This window comes from Mauremys reevesii, linkage group 9 (genome assembly GCF_016161935.1).
Source record: "Mauremys reevesii isolate NIE-2019 linkage group 9, ASM1616193v1, whole genome shotgun sequence".
In the NCBI taxonomy this organism is placed as follows: Eukaryota; Metazoa; Chordata; order Testudines; family Geoemydidae; genus Mauremys; species Mauremys reevesii.
The window spans coordinates 3,348,062-3,367,284 of NC_052631.1; the positions used below are offsets into that span (position 1 = coordinate 3,348,062).

General features: G+C 45.5%; 1 long non-coding RNA gene across 1 annotated transcript; it reads left to right on the forward strand.

The window, feature by feature from the left end:
• Positions 1 to 13,037: 13,037 nt before the first annotated feature.
• Positions 13,038 to 18,965, forward strand: LOC120371315. The gene is made up of 2 exons (XR_005584268.1): positions 13,038 to 13,121; positions 18,446 to 18,965. It is a non-coding gene; the product is annotated as an uncharacterized LOC120371315 (long non-coding RNA).
• The last annotated feature ends 258 nt before the right edge of the window (positions 18,966 to 19,223 follow it).

Here is a 19,223-nt window from a genome sequence, read left to right on the forward strand (position 1 = left end):
GGCCAAATTCCTAGAGCCGCCCCTGCTTGGAGCCCCGTCTTTCCTCCTGCTCTGTCAGACGCCCTCCCAGAGGCAGCAACGTTAACCCTTTCTGCTCCTGCTCAAGGCCAGAACAGGCGCCCTGGCTGCGTCACTGGCCCTAATTAATCTGTCCTGATGTTTTTCTAGCCATAATAGACCATGGAAACTAAGAGGCAGCAGGAGAATCTGAGCTTATTTAATTTTTCTCCCCTTTACTTTTTCAGGGCTATATAATGGGAGGCAAACTCTGTGCTCGGTGTTGTGTTCCTCGCTGTCAGTAGAGAAGCTGTCTCCTGTGCTCCCTTTCTTCTCCCTGACTATTCGCTTAGTGCAGGAAACAAAGGGAATAAAGCTAATTAGGGACGTGTAACGCAGGCAAAGCAAACCAGACAGGCATGCTGTTGGCTGAACTAGCTTAAGCTGCCTGGAGCAGACTGTTTCCTTGGCACAGTTCGGGGTCCAGGGTTTCAGCCTGTCAATTAGTCAAGGCTTTCATTGAGATTAATTTTTTCCCATGTTCTCTCCCCCTCCAAGGACTTTTCAAGCTCTGCTGAAGTTTCCTGTGAGGACAAGAGCCTCTCCAAGTTCTTGGCAAAACGGCAAACAAATCTCCCATGTGCACACCGGGCTGAACTTGTTGATGCTTGCACAAAGGGCCAGGCAGGGCTGTGCACTTCCAACAAGATGTGGGATTGTGTTGCAAGAGTGGAGAGGAGGGAATTCGGCCATGACCTCTCTGCCTGCTATGACTTCACATGATCAAACCATTCTGCCCATCCTGCAGCTCTATGCCCAGCTAGGAGTGGTTGTACAGTTTTGTGTGATGTTTGCTACTCAGCCTGATACCTACCTAGAGTGAAGTATGAACTCCTTTCTCAGGACCACATTATGATATCATAGCTGTGTAAATTGGGAGTATCTCCATGGAAACCAGTGGAGTTACACTGTTGTGGCAGAGGTGGGCATGAGATCCCTGTCAAATCAGGACATCTTTTCCTTTCTCATGGATCTTAGCTGGGGCATATCTCCCATTCCTCCTCACCTTCTATGCAAAAGGAAACTTCCACCCCTTGCCCCCATAATTCCCTCCACAAACACACAAAGGTCACATCTGGACATATTTTCCATGTGTCTTTCCTCACCCCACACTTTCAGTGACATGACAAAGGGATTTGGGCTGGGGTGGAATGATGAGGGAAGGTTTCGCCTTGGATCTCAGCCCCCTGGGTATGTGCCACCTACAAGCAACTTGCCGGGAAACCCTACCATTTGTGAAGTATGACCGTACAGCGTAGGAGATAGTAACTTTGGCTACTAGTCTGGAGACTGGCTGACAATCAGTCTTACTGATATCAGAGTTGTTATACCCATGATGGACGTGTCAGATCTCATTAGATGAGAAACTACTTCCACTTACTATTTATTGTTCTCATGGCACCATAGTTGTTTATGGCATTTACCAAACCTTACTGCCAAATGAAATATTAAGTTATAATCCAAGCTAGATGGCGACTTTTCAAGCAGCTAGGAGAAGTTGAGGTGCTTTCTGTAAATCGTTAGATCTTTGGTTCTCTTTGCCTCTGGAACTAAATCAGAAGTAAGAGACTCTCCATGTTGATACCATCATCTCCTCCTCTGGCTCTTCATCTGCCTGGTGATAGTCATATCAGTGTGTGTGAAACGTTAGATTCACACACGTAAATACACTGAATAGGTTTCACACTTGGCAAAGGGACTCAGCTGAGATATTCAACTTCCATAAAAACCGTGAAAGGGAATGCTGTCAGCTAATGGTAGAACACTGAAAATGCTATGGAGAGTTAAGTAGAACCAGGCAAACACTGAAACCAAAAATCATGAACGTTCATTCAGTCAGGAGGCACAAATTCCCTTTGACAGGATTCACAGCCTTTTTATTGCTACCAGTAAAACTAGGCGTGAGGTGGTTGCTGTTCACAAGAATTCACAGTCAGGGAAAGTATCACACGTAATGGTGTTAATGAACACTCGTGAGATTGTTCATTGCATAAGTGAATAATCCAGGCCACCTTCTGTGCATAAGAAGTTTCAGCCATCCAATCAGGCAGAAGAAGCAATACCATGTGACTTAGCTGGCCTATCGCATAGAACGGAGTGAATTATGAGTGATTCATACTGGAAACAATGATCCTGAGGAATAGTTAACTGGTAGCCCATTATTTTCTGTAAAACATTCATTAAATCATACTGAACCATGAGCACATTAATAAAACTAACGATCTGTTCACAGGCAACAGAAAATGGGGCCACTTTTTTCTCATAATTTGTTCCCTGTGCTACCTTTGCCCAACTCCAATGCAATTTCCAGGTTCAGTTAAAAGAAACGACACATATATGTGAAGATTTGTGACATTTCCCCCCATTTTGACCAGCTCTGTTAATTACTTTTTGTCAATGTTTGCACAGAACCAATGTCAGATCTTTTTCAGTTGGATTCCACAGAGCATTAGCCGTAGTGCAATACATAAAACATTTTGATTATTTTTAATTCTTGCTAGATACCTGGGTAGCAATCCTCCCCATCAGTGCTTCTCCCAGACATGCCATCATTGCTGTGGTTGGGCAAGCCATGTAGGAGAAAACACTTCACCAAAAACTGGAAGTGAATCTTTTTGGGGGTTCAAAATAGCTTAATTTAATTGTTTGAATAGCATTTCCCTATGACTCTTCTCTTCCTCTCATGATCCTGAAGCAGAACTGCTAGCACAATGGGGAAAGAAGAGCTTCTTGTGGTATTGCTGGCCAAGGGCAAAACTAGAAGTACTAGAAAGCTTATGACAGAGCCTGAAGTAAGCAGAGTTTTCAGAACACTCTGGCTCAGATAAATATCGAGATTCAGAGGTTTATATTCCCCTCTCACTGACATTGGTGGGCATAGATTCACAGATTCCAAGGCCAGAAGGGACCATCATGAGCATCTCATCTGACCTGATGTATAACATAGGCCAGAGACCTGCCCCCAAATAATTCCTAGAGCAGGGCTTTTTGCAAAACATCCCAGCTTAATTTCAAAATGATCAGTGTGGGAGAATCCACCATGACCCTTGGTAAATTGTCCCAGTGGTTAAGTGCCCTTGCTATTAAAAATGTACGGCTTTTTTCATGTCTGCCTTTGTTTAGCTTCTGCTTCCAGCCATTGCATCTCGTTATACCTTTGTCTGCTAAATATGGACACTTACCAAATGTAATCAAGTCACCGCTTTACTTTCTCTTCATCTTGCTAAGTAGATTCAGCTCCTTGCGTCTATCACTAAAAAGCTTTGTCTACACTGGAACCTGAACGACAAAAATTTGTTGTTTGGGGGTGTGAAAAAAACACACAGCTCTCTCCCACCAACAAACAGCAGCTACACTGCATGCCTTTTAGCGGCATGGCTGTGTCGCTAAAAGGTGTGTAGTGTAGACATCACCTTAGACATGTTTTCTAATCCTTTAATCATTCTTGTGACTCTTCTCTGAACCTTCTGCAATTTATCAACATCCTTCTTGAATTGTGGACTCCAGAATTGGAGACAGCATTCCAGCAGCAGTCACAGCAGTGCCAAATACAGAGATAAAAAACCTCTGCTCCTACTCGAGATTCTTCTGTTCATGCATCCCAGGATGGCATTGGGTCTTTTGGTCACAGCATCACATTGGGAGCTCATGTTCCGCTGATTATCCACTATGGCCCCCAAATCTTTTTCAGAGTCACTGTTGCCCAGGAGAGAGAACCCCAATATTAAGCATGGCCTACATTCTTCATTCCCAGATGTATACATTCACATTTAGCTGTTTTAAAACGCATATTATTTGCCTGCACCCAGTCTACCAAGTGATCCAGGTTATTCTGTAGTAGTGACCTGTGCCCTTCATTTTTTACCACTCCCCCAATTTTTGTGTCCTCTGCAAATCTGATCAGTGATATTTTGTGTTTTCTTTCAGGTCACTGATAAAAATGTTAAATAGTTTAGGCCGCGAACCAATCCCTGAGGAACCCCACTGGAAATAAACCCATTTGTTGATGATTCCCCGTTTACGAACACATTTTGAGACCTATCTGTTAGCCAATTTTTAATCCTTTTAATGAGTTACACGAGGAAGCCATGGAAGCCAATGGAGTGACATCTGAGTCAAAACAGTCCATGGGAGCTCAAATTCAGGGCCAGAGTTCTGGCAAGGAGTGGGTACCAAAGAGAAGCCAAGAAGCTTCAATATCTTCTTCTAATACCTTTGTACTTTCAACATCTACTGCATTGAAAGGTTGCCTGTAAATATGACGGTATAATGAGATGGCCTGGAGAGAGAGGGTCAGCTGTCAGGAGGGATGTAGTTTGGTAGGACACCTAGAAATCTTTTTTAATATAAAATCCACATTTATTTATTTATGCATGATTCTTACTCAGTAGTTTCAAGGATTTTTTTTTCTCATCATTCCCTAGGTTCTTTCAAAATTTGCTGCTGTTCCTGGATATTGTCCTCTCTTTGTTACAGAGCTAATTGCGAATATAACACATAAGGATACTCTTGCTCAAACACTCCCTGCCTAACCCACTTCACCTCCAGCCACATCCCGATCCAGATCAGCCCCTTTTGCAGCTCCTCTCTTTCAGATACTCTATGAGAAGCCTGCCCTATTTCATGTCTTCCTGCAGCATGTTGGGGCCTTTGATTTCACTGGTGGTTTGTAGTTAAAGCCCATTTATTGTCATTGAAATTTTTTTTGCTACTCTTCTTTTCATATCAGAAACCTATTTGCTTTCTGCTTGTCTTCTTTTCTGTCCTTCTTCTTTCGGATCAAGTGGTTTGCAAAAAGCGCAGCTTCTAGGATTCTTCTTGATTTTGAACCACAGTGGTTTTGTCACCGGACCCAGACTTCCTCCTTTGCTAGCTCACTTCCATATGGGTAAGTCCTCTCTTGACATTTCATCCTGTTCCTTCAATTCAGTCTCAGCAAAATGGTCTGTGCGTCTCCATATGTAGCCCACTGTGGGTATCCTCTTTGGTCTGCACCAAGTGTGGTTGAAAAACACATCACTAAAATCCTCTCTGCAGCCAGACATTTCTAGATCCCTTATTTTCTTTGTGTGTTTCTTCTATTTACCTTCACACAGCATAGCTATAGCATCGCCAGTGTAATCTTCTTACTGTTGTGTCTGAGACAGTATTTCTATTTCCTGAGGTTGCTCTTTCTCTCTTTCATGTTCTATGTGTTTTTATTATTTACTTATTTGTGTGACTGTATGACGTAGAAGCCTGGTTTATGGACCAAGACCCCACTGGGGAGGTGCTATACAAAAACAGAATAAAAATATGGTCCCCACCCCAAAAGCTTAGGTTACATTATTTATTCCTTATCCATTTACGTTAGCTGCTGCCTGCCTCAGAAGGGTCCCTGTATTTGCCAACAATCCCTCCATTACATTAGTTTAAATTCCTCCATCAGCCTTGTCAGCACCCATTTCATGCTTTCGTAGCCTATCGAATCTGCAGAGTCCCCCATAGCTATAAGATTTACCGTCATTCTCATAACCCTGCCATTTGCATTAGCTTTTCCGCCATAAATTCCGGGGCCTGGTCATCGCATCAGTTCATAGAATCATCGAAACGTACCTGGAAGTTACCTCAAGGAGTCTTCCAGATTAGCCTCTTGTGCCGAGGCAGGACCAAATAAACCCATCCCTGACAGGTGCTTGTTCATCCTGTTTTTCAAAACCTCCAGTGATGGGAATTCCACAGCTTCCCTTGGAAGCCTGTTCCAGAGCTTAACTACCCTGAGAGTTAGAAAGTTCTTCCTCTCATGTCTAACCTACATCTCCCTTGCTTCAGAGTAAGCCCGTTACTTCTCCTACCTTCAATGGGCATGGAGAACAATTGATCATTGTCCTCTTTAGAACAGCTCTTCACATATTTGAAGACTTTTCTCAGGTTCCCCCCTCAGTCTGCTTTTCTCAAGACTCAACGTGCCCAGTTTGTTGCTCTCCTCTGGACTCTCCAAATTGTCCACACCTTTCCTAAAGTGTGGCACCCAGAACGGGACACAATACTCCAGCTGAGGTCTCACCAGTGTCGAGTAAAACGGGACAATTTCCTCCTGTGTCTTACATACAACACTCCTGTTAATTCACCCCAGCATGCAAAATTAGCTCTTTTTGCAAATGCATCACATTTCGGGCTCATTCAACCTGTGATCCACTATGATGCCCACATCCTCTTTTTCAGCAGTACAACCACCTAGCCAGTTAGTTCCCATTGTGTAGTTGTGCATTTCATTTTCCTTCCTAAATGCAGTACTTTGCACTTGTCTTTAAGGAATTTCATTGCACGCATGCAGCTACCAATTACTTCAGCAGGAGGTGTGCACAGACAACCGGTGGGGTAATCAGGCTTGGCTTTTCTAAGCTATCCCTGCACCCCGTTCTGAATGTAGCACAAACCACACTTCCAAGGATCTACCTGCACTCCAGATATTATTTAGTTTATTTCTTAATTCCTCAAGCCTGTACTCTCAGGCCCTGCAGTCTACTTGGCATCCATATCATCCATAGCTAGAACATGAACGTTGCTAGGAGCTTGTCTTCCTGCCATATGTTGCCTTCTGCCTTGCCCATAATTCCCACAGAAGATCTGAGGGTTGTGACTGCACAATGCTACCTTCATTTCTAAGAGTACTGAAATATCTGCCACTACTACCCCTGCTTTTTCCTATGTGCTCCTTCAGGAACAATTCCTCTGGAGCATCAGGTCCATCTGCCTGTATCTAATATGATCCCTTCCAACCCAAATGATTCAGAACTTAGCCTGCATTTAAGTGATGGGTAAACTATTCCTGTATATAACTCCTGGGCAGGAGTTTTGCCTGGTAAAGGATTAAATAAAAGGCTGCCAGATTTGGCCCCTAATTTGCAAAGGGTTCTAGCATACTCTGAGTTGAAAGGCACGGTGTGTATGTCCGATGTGATTATAGAAGGAACGCGCAGTAAGAACATTGCCGTGTCTACGTTCAGTCACTCTGCTCTCACGTCAAGGCAGCCAGCTGGATGTGGCTTGGTTCTGGAGGCTGTCGTGCCACATTACGTGATTTAGTGGCACGTGTCCGGTTGTGCTGCATTGATGCTGCTGCTACACTGATTTACTTGTAACTCTTTTTCTCCGGCACCTCCCAAGGATACATAATTAGCTTTTCTCTGGGGACAATGAAGGAGAGAAGAAAACAGCACCACTGGTATAAGAAATGAACAACGTTCCCCTGCCAGAACTGAAAACTACCCCATCACAGCAGGCCCTGATGGGTCCCTCTGCAGGCAATCTCAGCCAGAAGGCCAAGGACAAACTGGGCACAGAGACCACGCTCCCCAAGACAGGTCATGGGCACGCTGGACGAGCTACAGGGGCTGCTCCTGCCCTGTAGATGATGAAGGCTTCAGCGTCCAGGGACATCGAGTGCAGACTTTTCACCAGCCCTGAACCGGGAGGCAACATGGACTGGTGGATAGGGCACTAGACTAGCATCAGGAGAGCTTGGCTCCACCTCCATGGGTGACCATGGCAAGTCAATTCACCTCCTGGCGCCTCTGTTTACCTGCCTGTAACAGGCGGCTCATAATGCTCTCGAGTCAGATTCCAAGGGCAGAAGGGACCATCGCTAGCCTGACCCGCTGTGTTACACAGGCCTTTATAAAGTGTCTTGAGTTCTCTGGATGAAAAGCGGTAGTGAAGCGCTAATGCTGCTGTTGTTATTATTATTATTTATTATTATTTTATTTTAAATCTACTAAAAGGAAAGGAAAGCCACTATCGTCTATATTCACCATTCCTTCCTGGCCAGCAACCGCTCTCCGCTTCTGTCACCACCTGCTCAGGTGCCGCACACCCATCCTCTGAGCTGCCCCCAGTTTCTGCTTCCTGCTGCTCTGGGGGAGGGAGGGGCAGCATCCTTGGGGCAGCCAGTGATAAGAGCCTCCCTAACGTGCGGTTCCTGCAGGCCTATGTTGTGGGGTCATCTCCTGCGGAGGGAAGGGTTAAGACGGGGTGACCAGCCTCTGGCTCCGGAGCCACATGCGGCTCCTCAGAAGTTAATATGCGGCTCCTTGTATAGGCACCAACTCTGGGGCTGGAGCTACAGGCACCAACTTTCCAGTGTGCCGGGCGGTGGGGGCTCACTGCTCAACCCCTGGCTCTGCCACAGGCCCTGCCCCCACTCCACCCCCTTCCTGCCCCCTCCCCTGAGCCTGCCAGGCCCTCGCTTCCCCCCCTCCATCCCAGAGCCTCCTGCACACCACAAAACAGCTGATCGGGAGGTGTGGGAGGGAGGTGGAGGCGCTGATCAGTGGGCAGGAGGCGCTGGGAGCTGGAGTGGAGGTGGGGGGGAGTTAATGGGGGCGGCTGCTGACGTATTACTCAGCTCTTTGGCAATGTCCATTGGTAAATTCTGGCTCCTCCTCAGGCTCAGGTTGGCCACCCTGTTCTAAAGGGGTTTGTTTTTAATTTGGGGTCCCACCCCCAGCAGCCCGGGGCAGGTGGGAGACGGTGTGAACTCTCAGCCTGATGCAGAGGTCACTCTGATGGTGTCCTCATAGCCAGCTCCCCCACTAGGACAGCAACGGGGGAGCCCGTGAAAACGGACTCAGCCAAAAGTAAAACAAAGCAGTAACTAAAATCCTTATCACAAGGGATGCTGCATTCACTCCGTCTTTGGGGGATAGAAATGGGACCTTGACGATCCACCTCTCTGACCACATGCCCTGGAAAAGCAGGTGAAACATCCCCCCAGCTGGCCAGGCTCACCTAACCTCAGCTGCCAATGATCATTTACCTGTGTGCCTTAGTCATTTGCTGCTTTAAGAGCTTCCGCCTTAAAAACAGTTCCCAGTGAGGGTGGCTAGCCAGAGCCAAACACGTGCTTTGTGTGACCCCTTTCACCACAGTGGAGCTGCACCCACGATGAATGAGTCATAAAGGTGGCGTGATTAGATCCAGACTGCTTCTGCTGTCAAAGCCCCCAGCAAGGGGGTGTTTGTTTTTCCAGTGGAAGAAGCTGGATGCCTCATTTTTAATTGTTGCCTTTTCCAGCTCCACAGACTTGCAGAGCCCACGGTGCCTTCTGCACACATTCGGCAGTTCTTCTGCCCAGGCAGCGGCTGGCCAGTTAGAACCGGGCAGTCAGAACGCATGGAAAGAGAAGCAAAGCTGCTTGTTTACCCTGCTCCATTGGGATCTCAACACAGGAGCCCTGGGAAGCAGGTTCAGATTATTATTATCCCCATTTTACAGAGGTGGAACTAAAGGCACAGAAAGGGAAGTGACTTGGGCAAGGGAACTGACAGAGCGTCAGTGTCAGAACCACTAAATCCAGGCACCCTGAATACACACCCCCTTGCTTTAACCACTAGACAACAGCCCCTTCCAGAGCTGGAAATAGACCCACAAGTCCTGGCTCCCACATCTTCCAGCCACTGCACCATGCTAACTACCAGAGCTGGGAACAGAATCCTAGAGTTCTGGCTTCCATGTCAGATCACACTCCCGCCCAGAGCTAGAAATGGACTCCAGGAAACCTGATCACTGGTCCCACACTCTAACCATTAGCCCACACTCCCTATATCGTAAAAGCACAAAAAAAATCCCTGCTTTTGCGGTATTTTGTTTTTGTTTCTTACTGATGCAACAGAGATCGCTGTTCGCCTGTGTAAAGAATCATTGCTCAAACTGGAGGGATCTGGGTGTGAGAGCACGCAGGGTGATCAGACCCTAGGCAGCACGTAGACTATTGTGGGCAGACCTTGTCTACCTTTGACGGACACCTGGCAGGGCTGTCTCTTCTTTAGCACTTGAATGTACAAACAGGGGTGTAGGGGTAGGACTTTACCTCTGTATCTGCCATTGCTGGTGTCATGGGATCTCACCCCCACTTTGAGCTTGTGGGTTCAAAGGTGGGGGGGACCGCATATTCCCCCCCCCCCCCCCCCTTAGGTATTTCTTCTCTCTGCCCACCAGTCACAGTCACGTGTCTGACGCGCCTGTGCCCCCCCCCCCTCCCCCCCCCTCCCAGATTCCCCTCAAATCTCTACACACACACACACAGGCAGCCCCCCCCCCCTCTCTCTCTCTCTCTGCTTCTCTCAACTCTCTTCTCTCACAGAGTGGCGCCTAACTTCCTTCCCCTTCCACAGGTAAAGAACTTAAAGGAACTCCTGAACTTAAAGAGTAAATTAAAAGAAAAAAAAAGAGAAAAAAAAAAAAATCTCTATGAAATAGAAGATAGACATTCATAGTCTAATCTCATTAATCCTGGAGAATTTCCCTTTCCCTCTCTCAGTACTTTTCATAGTAAAAAAATTATAATCAAAATAATAATAACACACAGGACACAGGCACACAATTAGACACAGATATGAAATTATCTTCTTAATAAGTTCTATAAAATAATTAAGAAAGAAGAAAGAAGAAAAGAAAGAAGAGCAGACAGACTAGGCGTTGTGAGTTAGAACTAAGAACTCAGAACAGAACACAGAGACCAGAAGACACAGAGACTCTAGTTTTTCTCTTCTGGATTTCCTCTTCTCTGTTTTTCACTTGGTCCTCAGGTGTTCTGTGGTGTTAACCCTTTACAGGTAGACCTTAACCCTTAACTAACTACTTATGACAGCTGGAATCCTGCATCCAGTTCTGATACCCACATTTTGAAAAGGATGCTGAAAAATTGGAGACGGTGCAGATAAGAGCCACAAAAAAACCTCAATCTGTTTAGCTTATCAAAAAGAGGACTGAGAGGTGACTTGATGACAGGGTACAAGCACCTTTATGGGGAGAAAACTCCAGGTACTAATGGGCTCTTTAATCTAGCAGAGACAGGCAGAACAAGAACCATTAGCCAGAAATTCAATCCAGACAAATCCAAATGAGAAGAAAGGTACACGTGTTTAACCGTGTGGGTGATTAACCATTGGAATAAACTCCCACGGGAAAAGGCAGAGTCCCCATCTCTTAAAGCCTTTAAATCCAGACTGGAGGCCTGTTTGTAAGAGATGGTTTAGCCAAATACAAGTTACTGGGCTTAATACAGAGGTAACTGGGTGAAATTTAATGGCCTGTGATATACAGGAGATGAGATTAGATGCTCTAATGATCCCGACTCATTTTAAACTCTGTGAATCTCTGAACCTTTGTTCTGTGTAACTAGTGTAACCAACCACAGCTCAAGGTGGCTCTAAACACTCCTTGACAATATTAGCTGTTCTCTTGTTTCCTCTCAGCCCAGATCTCAGAGGAAGCATTTCAAAGTCATCATTACGCTTATTCTCCTTTGCCGAAATTTGCATTTCCCCCACCCCACCCCACTCTGCCAATGTTCCCAACTTTATCCAGCCATTTGTCAGCCACTCACACAATCATCTCTGTGCCTTCCTGCCCATGGTCCCCTGTGCTTGATAGAACCTCCCTGAGCTCATCCACCAGGCCCCTTCCCTGGCCATACTCAAGCCCCTCTTGAAGACCCACTTCTGCCCTGTTGCATGCACAAATCAAGTGATCTTGCATCAAAGTTGCCTGTTGCTGTCCCTCTTTCCCAAAAGTCTTTGATGGAAATGCTTTTTCAGATGATGCACAATTAACCTGTGGAACTCATTGCTATAGGATATAATGGAGGCCAATAGCTGAGCAGGGTTAAAAAAATGAGTGGACATTTATCTGGATAATTAGAATATCCATAGTTACAACAGAAAGGGTTAAAACAAGACTAATGTAGCTAAACCATCATGCTTCAGGGTACAAGCCAGCCTTTGACGAATGGGAGTCAGGAGGAAACATTCCCTAGGGGCAGATTATTTCATCACTACCCACTGCAGGGTTTCTTGCATCTTCCCCTGAAGCCTCGGGTGCTAGCCCTGTTAGTGATAGGAGACAGAAGCAGATGCCCCCTTGGTCTGACGCAGAGGGCAATTCCTATGTTGCTATGACTGTCTCTAAATTATGAGCTTCTCAGGGAGGGAATGGCTGTAAAGTACCTAGCACAGAGTGGCACTGCTGTGAAGAAAAGGATATAGAAATAATAACTGCTGATGCTGATGCTGATGAATCTGGTGCAAAAAGCAAAGCACATTTCAGAAGGTCGCGTCATTGATGGATGTGCTGATTGCCACCATTCGCTGTTCCTCTTTGAGAAAAAAGTAGCCCATTCATGACGTGATCAAAAAACCCATGAACACTGGTAGGTGTGGAAGTGGCCTAGGAACCTACAGTTTGCCAGACCCAAGAATTCATTCTGACATCTGTCAAAGACACAGGAATGTAAATTTTAACAAAAAGCAGAACCAGCCCTGCTCCTCCACCCCTCACTTCCTAATTCCCAGTTAGAGAGAGAAAAACTTTGATAAAACTGCTGGGGTTTATGGCACCAGATTTTTCTCTCTTGTGTAGCCAAGATAAGTAGAAGGCCAGCATGCAATGTCAGCCCTGCCCCTACTGACACAGGAAGGGGGTGAGTTGAAGAGTGTTATGATGAGCGACTTTAATATCCTTAAGTATCACAGGGGTAGCCATGTTAGTCTGGATCTGTAAAAAGCGACAAAGAATCCTGTGGCACCGTATAGACTAACAGATGTAATGGAGCATAAGCTTTCATGGGTGAATACCCACTTTGTCAGAAGCATGAGATATCCTTGTAACAAACAAAATGCTAATAGATCCTCACCGCATCCTTGTGTGAAGTTTGTATGTAAATGTCATCTCTAGTTAACAACCTTAACTCTGCCCTTCAGTGATGACATGCAGCAACCATACAATTATGAACAAGGCATTTTAGTGTTTGTGGACCCAGATTAGATTAAATGGATTTTATAAACACTTTAGACATTTTTCATATTTGCTGATGTGCAGCAGCATCTAGCTAAGGTACTTACCTGGCCCCCATCACCACAGTTTCTGAGCACCTCACAATCTTTAATGTGTTCTCGTGGCAACACCCCTGTGAGGCAGGGAAGTGCTGTTATCCCATTGTACAAGGAGAGAGGAAGTGACTTGTCAGGATCACAGAAAATATCTGTGGGAGAGTAGGAGCTGAACCTGCATCTCCCAGAGCCTAGGTGAGTGCACTAACTAGTGGACCATCCTTTCTCTCATCCTTTGCCTGTACTCGGCAATACCAGCCACACTTCTGTTCAGAAATGGAAGGGAGAAATTAGGTAGCTAGATTGGCGTTATGTAACCTGCCATTTGTCTAGGATAAGGCTCTCTCTCCTCTTTCAAAAGTGCTATCGGTACTTTAATGACCAGAGGTGGTCAAGACCTTGACTTTGTGTTTTATTGGAAAGATGGCATCTCCAGCGGCAGTGACTAGCACACTCACACCTCTGGCCTACTGAATTACCAACACAACGTCATCCACTAACAGGGATTTCTTTGGAGGCCACTACTCCAAGTACTGGCCAATTTTGTGATCTGGCAAGTTGGCAGCCCAAGCCAGTAGCAGCTTAACGTTGTTTCAGGCAGAAGCCCTGCTTTGCACAAGGTGCGTGAATCATTTAAGATGGAATTAAAACCATTAATTAAAAGGACACTCTGGGTAGGTAGGTTCAAAATGTAACAGAGCCAGCATAACTTGTTTGTTATTGTTAGCTCTTGGCCTTCACATTCCAAACATGTGTTTCTTTTCCCGATCAATCCCCGCAGCACTGAGTAATTAAATAAATGAAGGGTGGATGCCTTGTACCTCCCAATGCAAACAAAGCCGAACCATTCACACAGGCTTTGAAAAGGGCTCACATGGGTGCACTGCTAAGTTGGTTTGGGACCTACAGAAATTAAGGGTTTTTGTTGATTTTTATAATGACATGCCAGTGATCGCTCAAAGTGAGGCTGGGCCACCAATTAATGGATGGTGGCAGCTGAGGATCAGGTTAAAAGGTACAATAATAAACAATTTTAAACAATGTTTAGACTGAGATTTTGGCAAAGATTCAAGCTGCTTCCTCAAATATTTTATCCAGTCCGGCTGACCCACTCCTTGTTTATCAATTCGCTGCCTTTCTAGATTTCAGATTTTAGCCTTCCTTCTGCTGCTATTATCCAATTGGGTAGTCAAACGAACATGGCTTGGCTGCATCTATAACGCTCAGAGGATTGCTCCACTGACTGTTACCCTTCTAGAGAGCTTTCCATCTGTGGATCTTCAAGCACGTTACATGCACTTTTTTCAGCACTATTGATATGATGTCACTGCCTGCGGTTCAGTCGCGCTTGGTGCTGTACAAGCATAGGTATAGGCACAATACACGCCAAGTGTGTCAGAAGATGAGCAACATGCAAAGGGTGGAAGACACTAGATACAATTAGGATCTCAGAACCACCATGACAGCTGTGCTTTCTGGGACCACGCAGATCTCAGGGCCCGGCACAAAGCATATGAGAGCTGCAGACACAGCATTCTCCATCCAGTAAGTGAACAAACTTCCAGAGGAGATCAAAAGAATCCAGAGTTTCTGACCCTCTTTAGATGATGTTTCAAAACCTTCCTCTTCAAAAAAGCCTTTCCACTGTAAGAGTGATACTCACAACATTCACCCCCCTTCCACCTCAAAACTACTACCAACCACACACACACACACAAAAAGGAAATTAACAAAATCTAACCCCCCTACTCAAGTAGATTTTGACCATGAAAAGGAAGAACTGACTGGGATGTCAGGAAGTCCATGAGGGACTTTGCTGTTGCTATTGATCTTACAGGGAAGGCACATAGTGATAGGCAGCACTATAAAACCCTAAGGCTAATAGATAGATTGTTACATATGGGGAAACTGAGGCATAAAGAGATTAAGTGACTTGCACAAGGTCTCTCAGGTGAGTTGGGAATTGTATCAAGACCTCCTGAAACCCAGTTCCATGCCTTAACCAAAAGACCATCCATGAAGTATTCCTTTTGGAATGGTCACAAATCAAAGATTAGGTGAAGCAGCATCTGATCTCATTTCATTTTGAAGGGGAGGAGGGTGATGTCCAGGAGAAGGCTCGGAATGGGTCAAAATATTTTTTCATGAAAAATAAAAAAAAAATTGTAGGAGAAAAACAATGGTTATGGAGAAATCTTGCAAAATGAGGACAGCAAAAGCTGAAAATCATTTAGCAAAACCCAACATGTTTTAAAACAAACAATTTACAAACACTGAAAAAAATCAGCTTTTTTGTTGAAAACCCTAATACCATTCCATGGGCAATTCTGATGAAAACTAAACAAACACAACATTTTTGAAATTTCCTCTGCAAAATAATAGGCATTTTAAACCAGCTCTATGAAAGGCTCCTTCGCACAAATGTGCATTTTCCCCTTAAGAGCACTGAAGATGATGAAAGACTAACAACTCTTTGCGGCTCAGTCTCTATATCATTGTTTTAGTCTCAGAATGGGTGGCCGTGTATGTTTACTCAGACCACCGAGGCGTTTGCTAATGAACATGCACAAAAGCTCTTGTGGGAAGGGCAGAATGCAGCCAGCCAGTCAAACACAACATTGGGGGGAGGTGAGCAGCCCAGTTTGTGGGGTCAAGAGCAAGTCAGAAGAGGCACCTGCTGGGAACGTGATTCAGTATCCAACCTCAACAGCAACGCTCTTCCCAAACTGCTCCGGGGGGTCCTGTTAGTCGCACCCTTTCCTTCTATAATTCACTTTAGGAAGCAGAGTTCAATTTCCTCTCTTAATATTTTCCCTGTGAATTAAATGCTGGCAAAAGGTGCTGGATTAACATTCACAGAGTCCACGAAGTCTTGTGTTTATACACAGACCAGAGAGAACAAGGAAAATGGCAGGGGAGCCTTCCCCCTCACTTAGGGTGACCAGCTGTCCCGATGTTATAGGGACAGTCCTGATTTGTGGGTCTTTTTCTTATACAGGCTCCTATTACCCCCCACTCCCTGTCCCGATTCTTCACACTTGCTGTCTGGTCACCCTACCCTCACTGTCTCATCTAAGTGCAGACTAGGAAAGAAGCGAGGGGTAGTTGATGCTGCCCATTCAATCCCGAATCTCTCGGTGAGACTACAAAGGACAGTTACTGATAACAGTGCTATCTGTGATATAGATACCTCCTGTGTGTGTGTGTGTGTGTGTGTGTGTGTGTGTGTGTGTGTGTGTGTGTGTGTGTGTGTGTGTGTGTGACCACATCTATATGTAGGTGTATATATTATGTATAAAGTACTAACACATTTGCTAGTAATGGCCAAAGCACCCCAGTTTACCTTTGTGCTGCTGCAATGTTTTGGGTAATCTTTGCAGAATTGCCTATTATTTTTATTTTGATGTAGGGTTCCCCTTCGGAAATGGACCGACCCCATCTATTCATTTTAAGAAGGTTTCCAAAGAACATACGTCAGATAGCGATGACTTGCTGTCACTTTAAACTGGCACAGGATTTAAACTGGCATTGGCAATGGGTCCAAACGAGACCCCAAATCCAACCCACTTCCCCTCCCCACACAATTTCAGAGGGTGGGAAGAAATGGGGTGGATTTGAATTCCTGGAACCAAAGACACCCTATTTGATTGCAGCAATATCCCAAAGCAGAAGCAACCTGCTTTCCAACTCAAGCTAGTGGAAATCTCACAAGTAAGGCTGATCTAATGAGAGCTCATCAGTTTTGAACTGAAAATTTGCAAGTACAGCAGATGAGATGTTGACGCCATCGCATCTGAACCGTAGTTCTAACCCAAACGGTCTAAACCAGAAGCAGACCCAGGCAAGGCCTGGCCAGCCCATTACAACTTTAAACTTCCATCGGATCTTTCAGAGTTGAAAGATCCATGGGGTATCCCTCCGCTCCACCCCAGGAACTCTCTGGACAGACCCCTATGTAAACAGTTTCTAGATCTAAATGAACAAGCTGGTTGTTACCTCTAAGATTCTTATCCAGAGGCACATTCTCTCCTGAAAATGAAATGAACCTAACTTTCTGAGCTCTAAACCAAACGTTTCCCAAGACAACATTCAACCCTCAAAGTCATCTGAGACCCAGCAAATATGGGGCAGCCGAGGAGACAAACATCCCATAATAAGAACCTTAAGAAAGAATGTTACTAGGTCTCAATCTGACCTCACCTACTGGGTGTACATCAGGAGTAACTTCACTGAATCCAACAGAGGTACATACACCACTGGCAATAAAATCTGGGTTAGGCCCAATACATTTAAAAGAGGTCAGACTAGCAGCATAAATAGCATTGTCTGGAAGCCTTTTTTCCCTTCCTGATGCAAATGCCTTAGCATAATAAAAGTGAGATGCCGCCAGGTGTGGGAACGAAATCTGGGTCACAAATGAGGGACAATCGGGAGCTATGACAGCATCACCTAGTTTCTGAAACAGTTTAATCTCTGTTAGTTACAGCAGGGTGGCATTTTCACTGGCTTCCTATGCTCAGGCAAACTCCGGTTGTTCTGCTGGGGTTTCTCCTTCCCTGGAACTTGATGTCCGGAATGCCTAGTTCACCACCCCTTCACGTTCAGGCATGCTTTTAAGCAGCTTAGAAATCTGATAAAGTTGTAGCACACTCTGTTCCTCTCCTAATCTTTTGTCTAGCCAAGCAGAGAAAAATATCACCACACTACTTGCCTCCAAAAGACCCACACCTTGACAAATGCAACACACTGTAGCAACACTGGACAATTCAAACTGTCATTTGGTTGCTGATAACTAGAACTGGTCAAAAAAAGATAATTTTCCAAGAACATTTCCTCTCCCACCTCCCTTTTTGGGGGGGTGGGAGGGATGGGGATGAGAGGGGGGGTTGAAATTTGAAAACTTTTGACCAGCTCATTGAAAAATGAGGGAGGGGGAGAAGTTAATGACAATTATTGTGAAACTGGGTCACATTTTATTTACCAGAATTGCTCGTCCTTTTGACCACGCTACAGTAGAGATCAGATCAAACCAAACCAAAACAAACACCCCTGAATATTGCAGCTGTTCAAAATCCAAACTCAGGTGTGATTTTTGCAGCGGGACACTGTCTCCATATTGGGGGTTGAACCATAACCCTAGCTCCAAACAACCCTACAAACCTAGAGCTGTTCAGAATCTGGGTCTTGGTCTGAATTTTGTATCCTACAATTAGTGTAGCATACTAACCTCATTGGTGATCATTAGCTTAACTCGTAGAATGCTAACCACTGTAATTCCCAGATCCAGTATGTGCACCACCTGATTGACTAGCCATTTTCCTAGGGTTTTACTCTCTAATCTAATCTACCTCTAGCACACTCATCATTGTGGTATCTGGGCTCCGGATATGTTGCTGGCGAGCTCTGTGCTGGATAGGTGGCATGCTGATGGCAGGGATGTAGGACCATAGGATGGAGAAAGATCTGATCTGCTCTACCGCCCAATCCTCTCAATGTGACCTAACTCTCTTGCTTGCCAGGAACCAGCAACCAGGGAAACTGGCTCCATTGAACTGATCGAGCCAAGAGTACTGACGAACCACAGTAGTGTGGGCAATGTGCCAGCACAGAGAGACAAGGCTGGTGACACAGTCCTCAACCTGACAGTGACCAAATGTCTGGCCTCCAACTGAGCCCAGCCCAGCACCAATCCGATTGGCTCACTCAGTGGAAGGCTCCCCTGTGCCCTTACCTGCCAGAACTCCTTTCTGTTCTGGGCAGGGACTGTGGCCCTGCTCTGGATTCAAGCTACATGGACCCTGGATGAAGGACTCCAGCTGTGGGCTCAGTTATGGCTTTAGCCACTGGGGTCAATTCAGAGCTGCACTGGCCATGGAGAAACACCTGGAGTTACTTTACTGAAGCCACAGGGGTTAGGGCAGGGGTGGATGAGGCCCCCAATTTTCAGCCGTTCTGCGTGAGCTCCTGCTGTACTTTGCGGGAGCAGAATCACGCTTTCGGGAAGCTCCTCATTCAATGATTTCTTGTTTCAATACCTCATTCTTAAAGGGCCAGCCTCAGTTTTTGTTAAAGTAAGTCCATTGATCCCAATAATACCAATTGCTCCACCACTCTCGTTACGAGCCCGTTGATGGAGGGGCCTCGTCATTTGGCAGATATTTGTCGGCTCCAGCATCAAGACACATTCCCTTTTGCAGTTTGAAGCTTAGACAGGAGCTAACATGAAATAACCAGGGGTGGGGCCTTTTTTCAGTAATGAACAGATCTGGTAACAGCTGCCAGACAAGTAGGACAGGA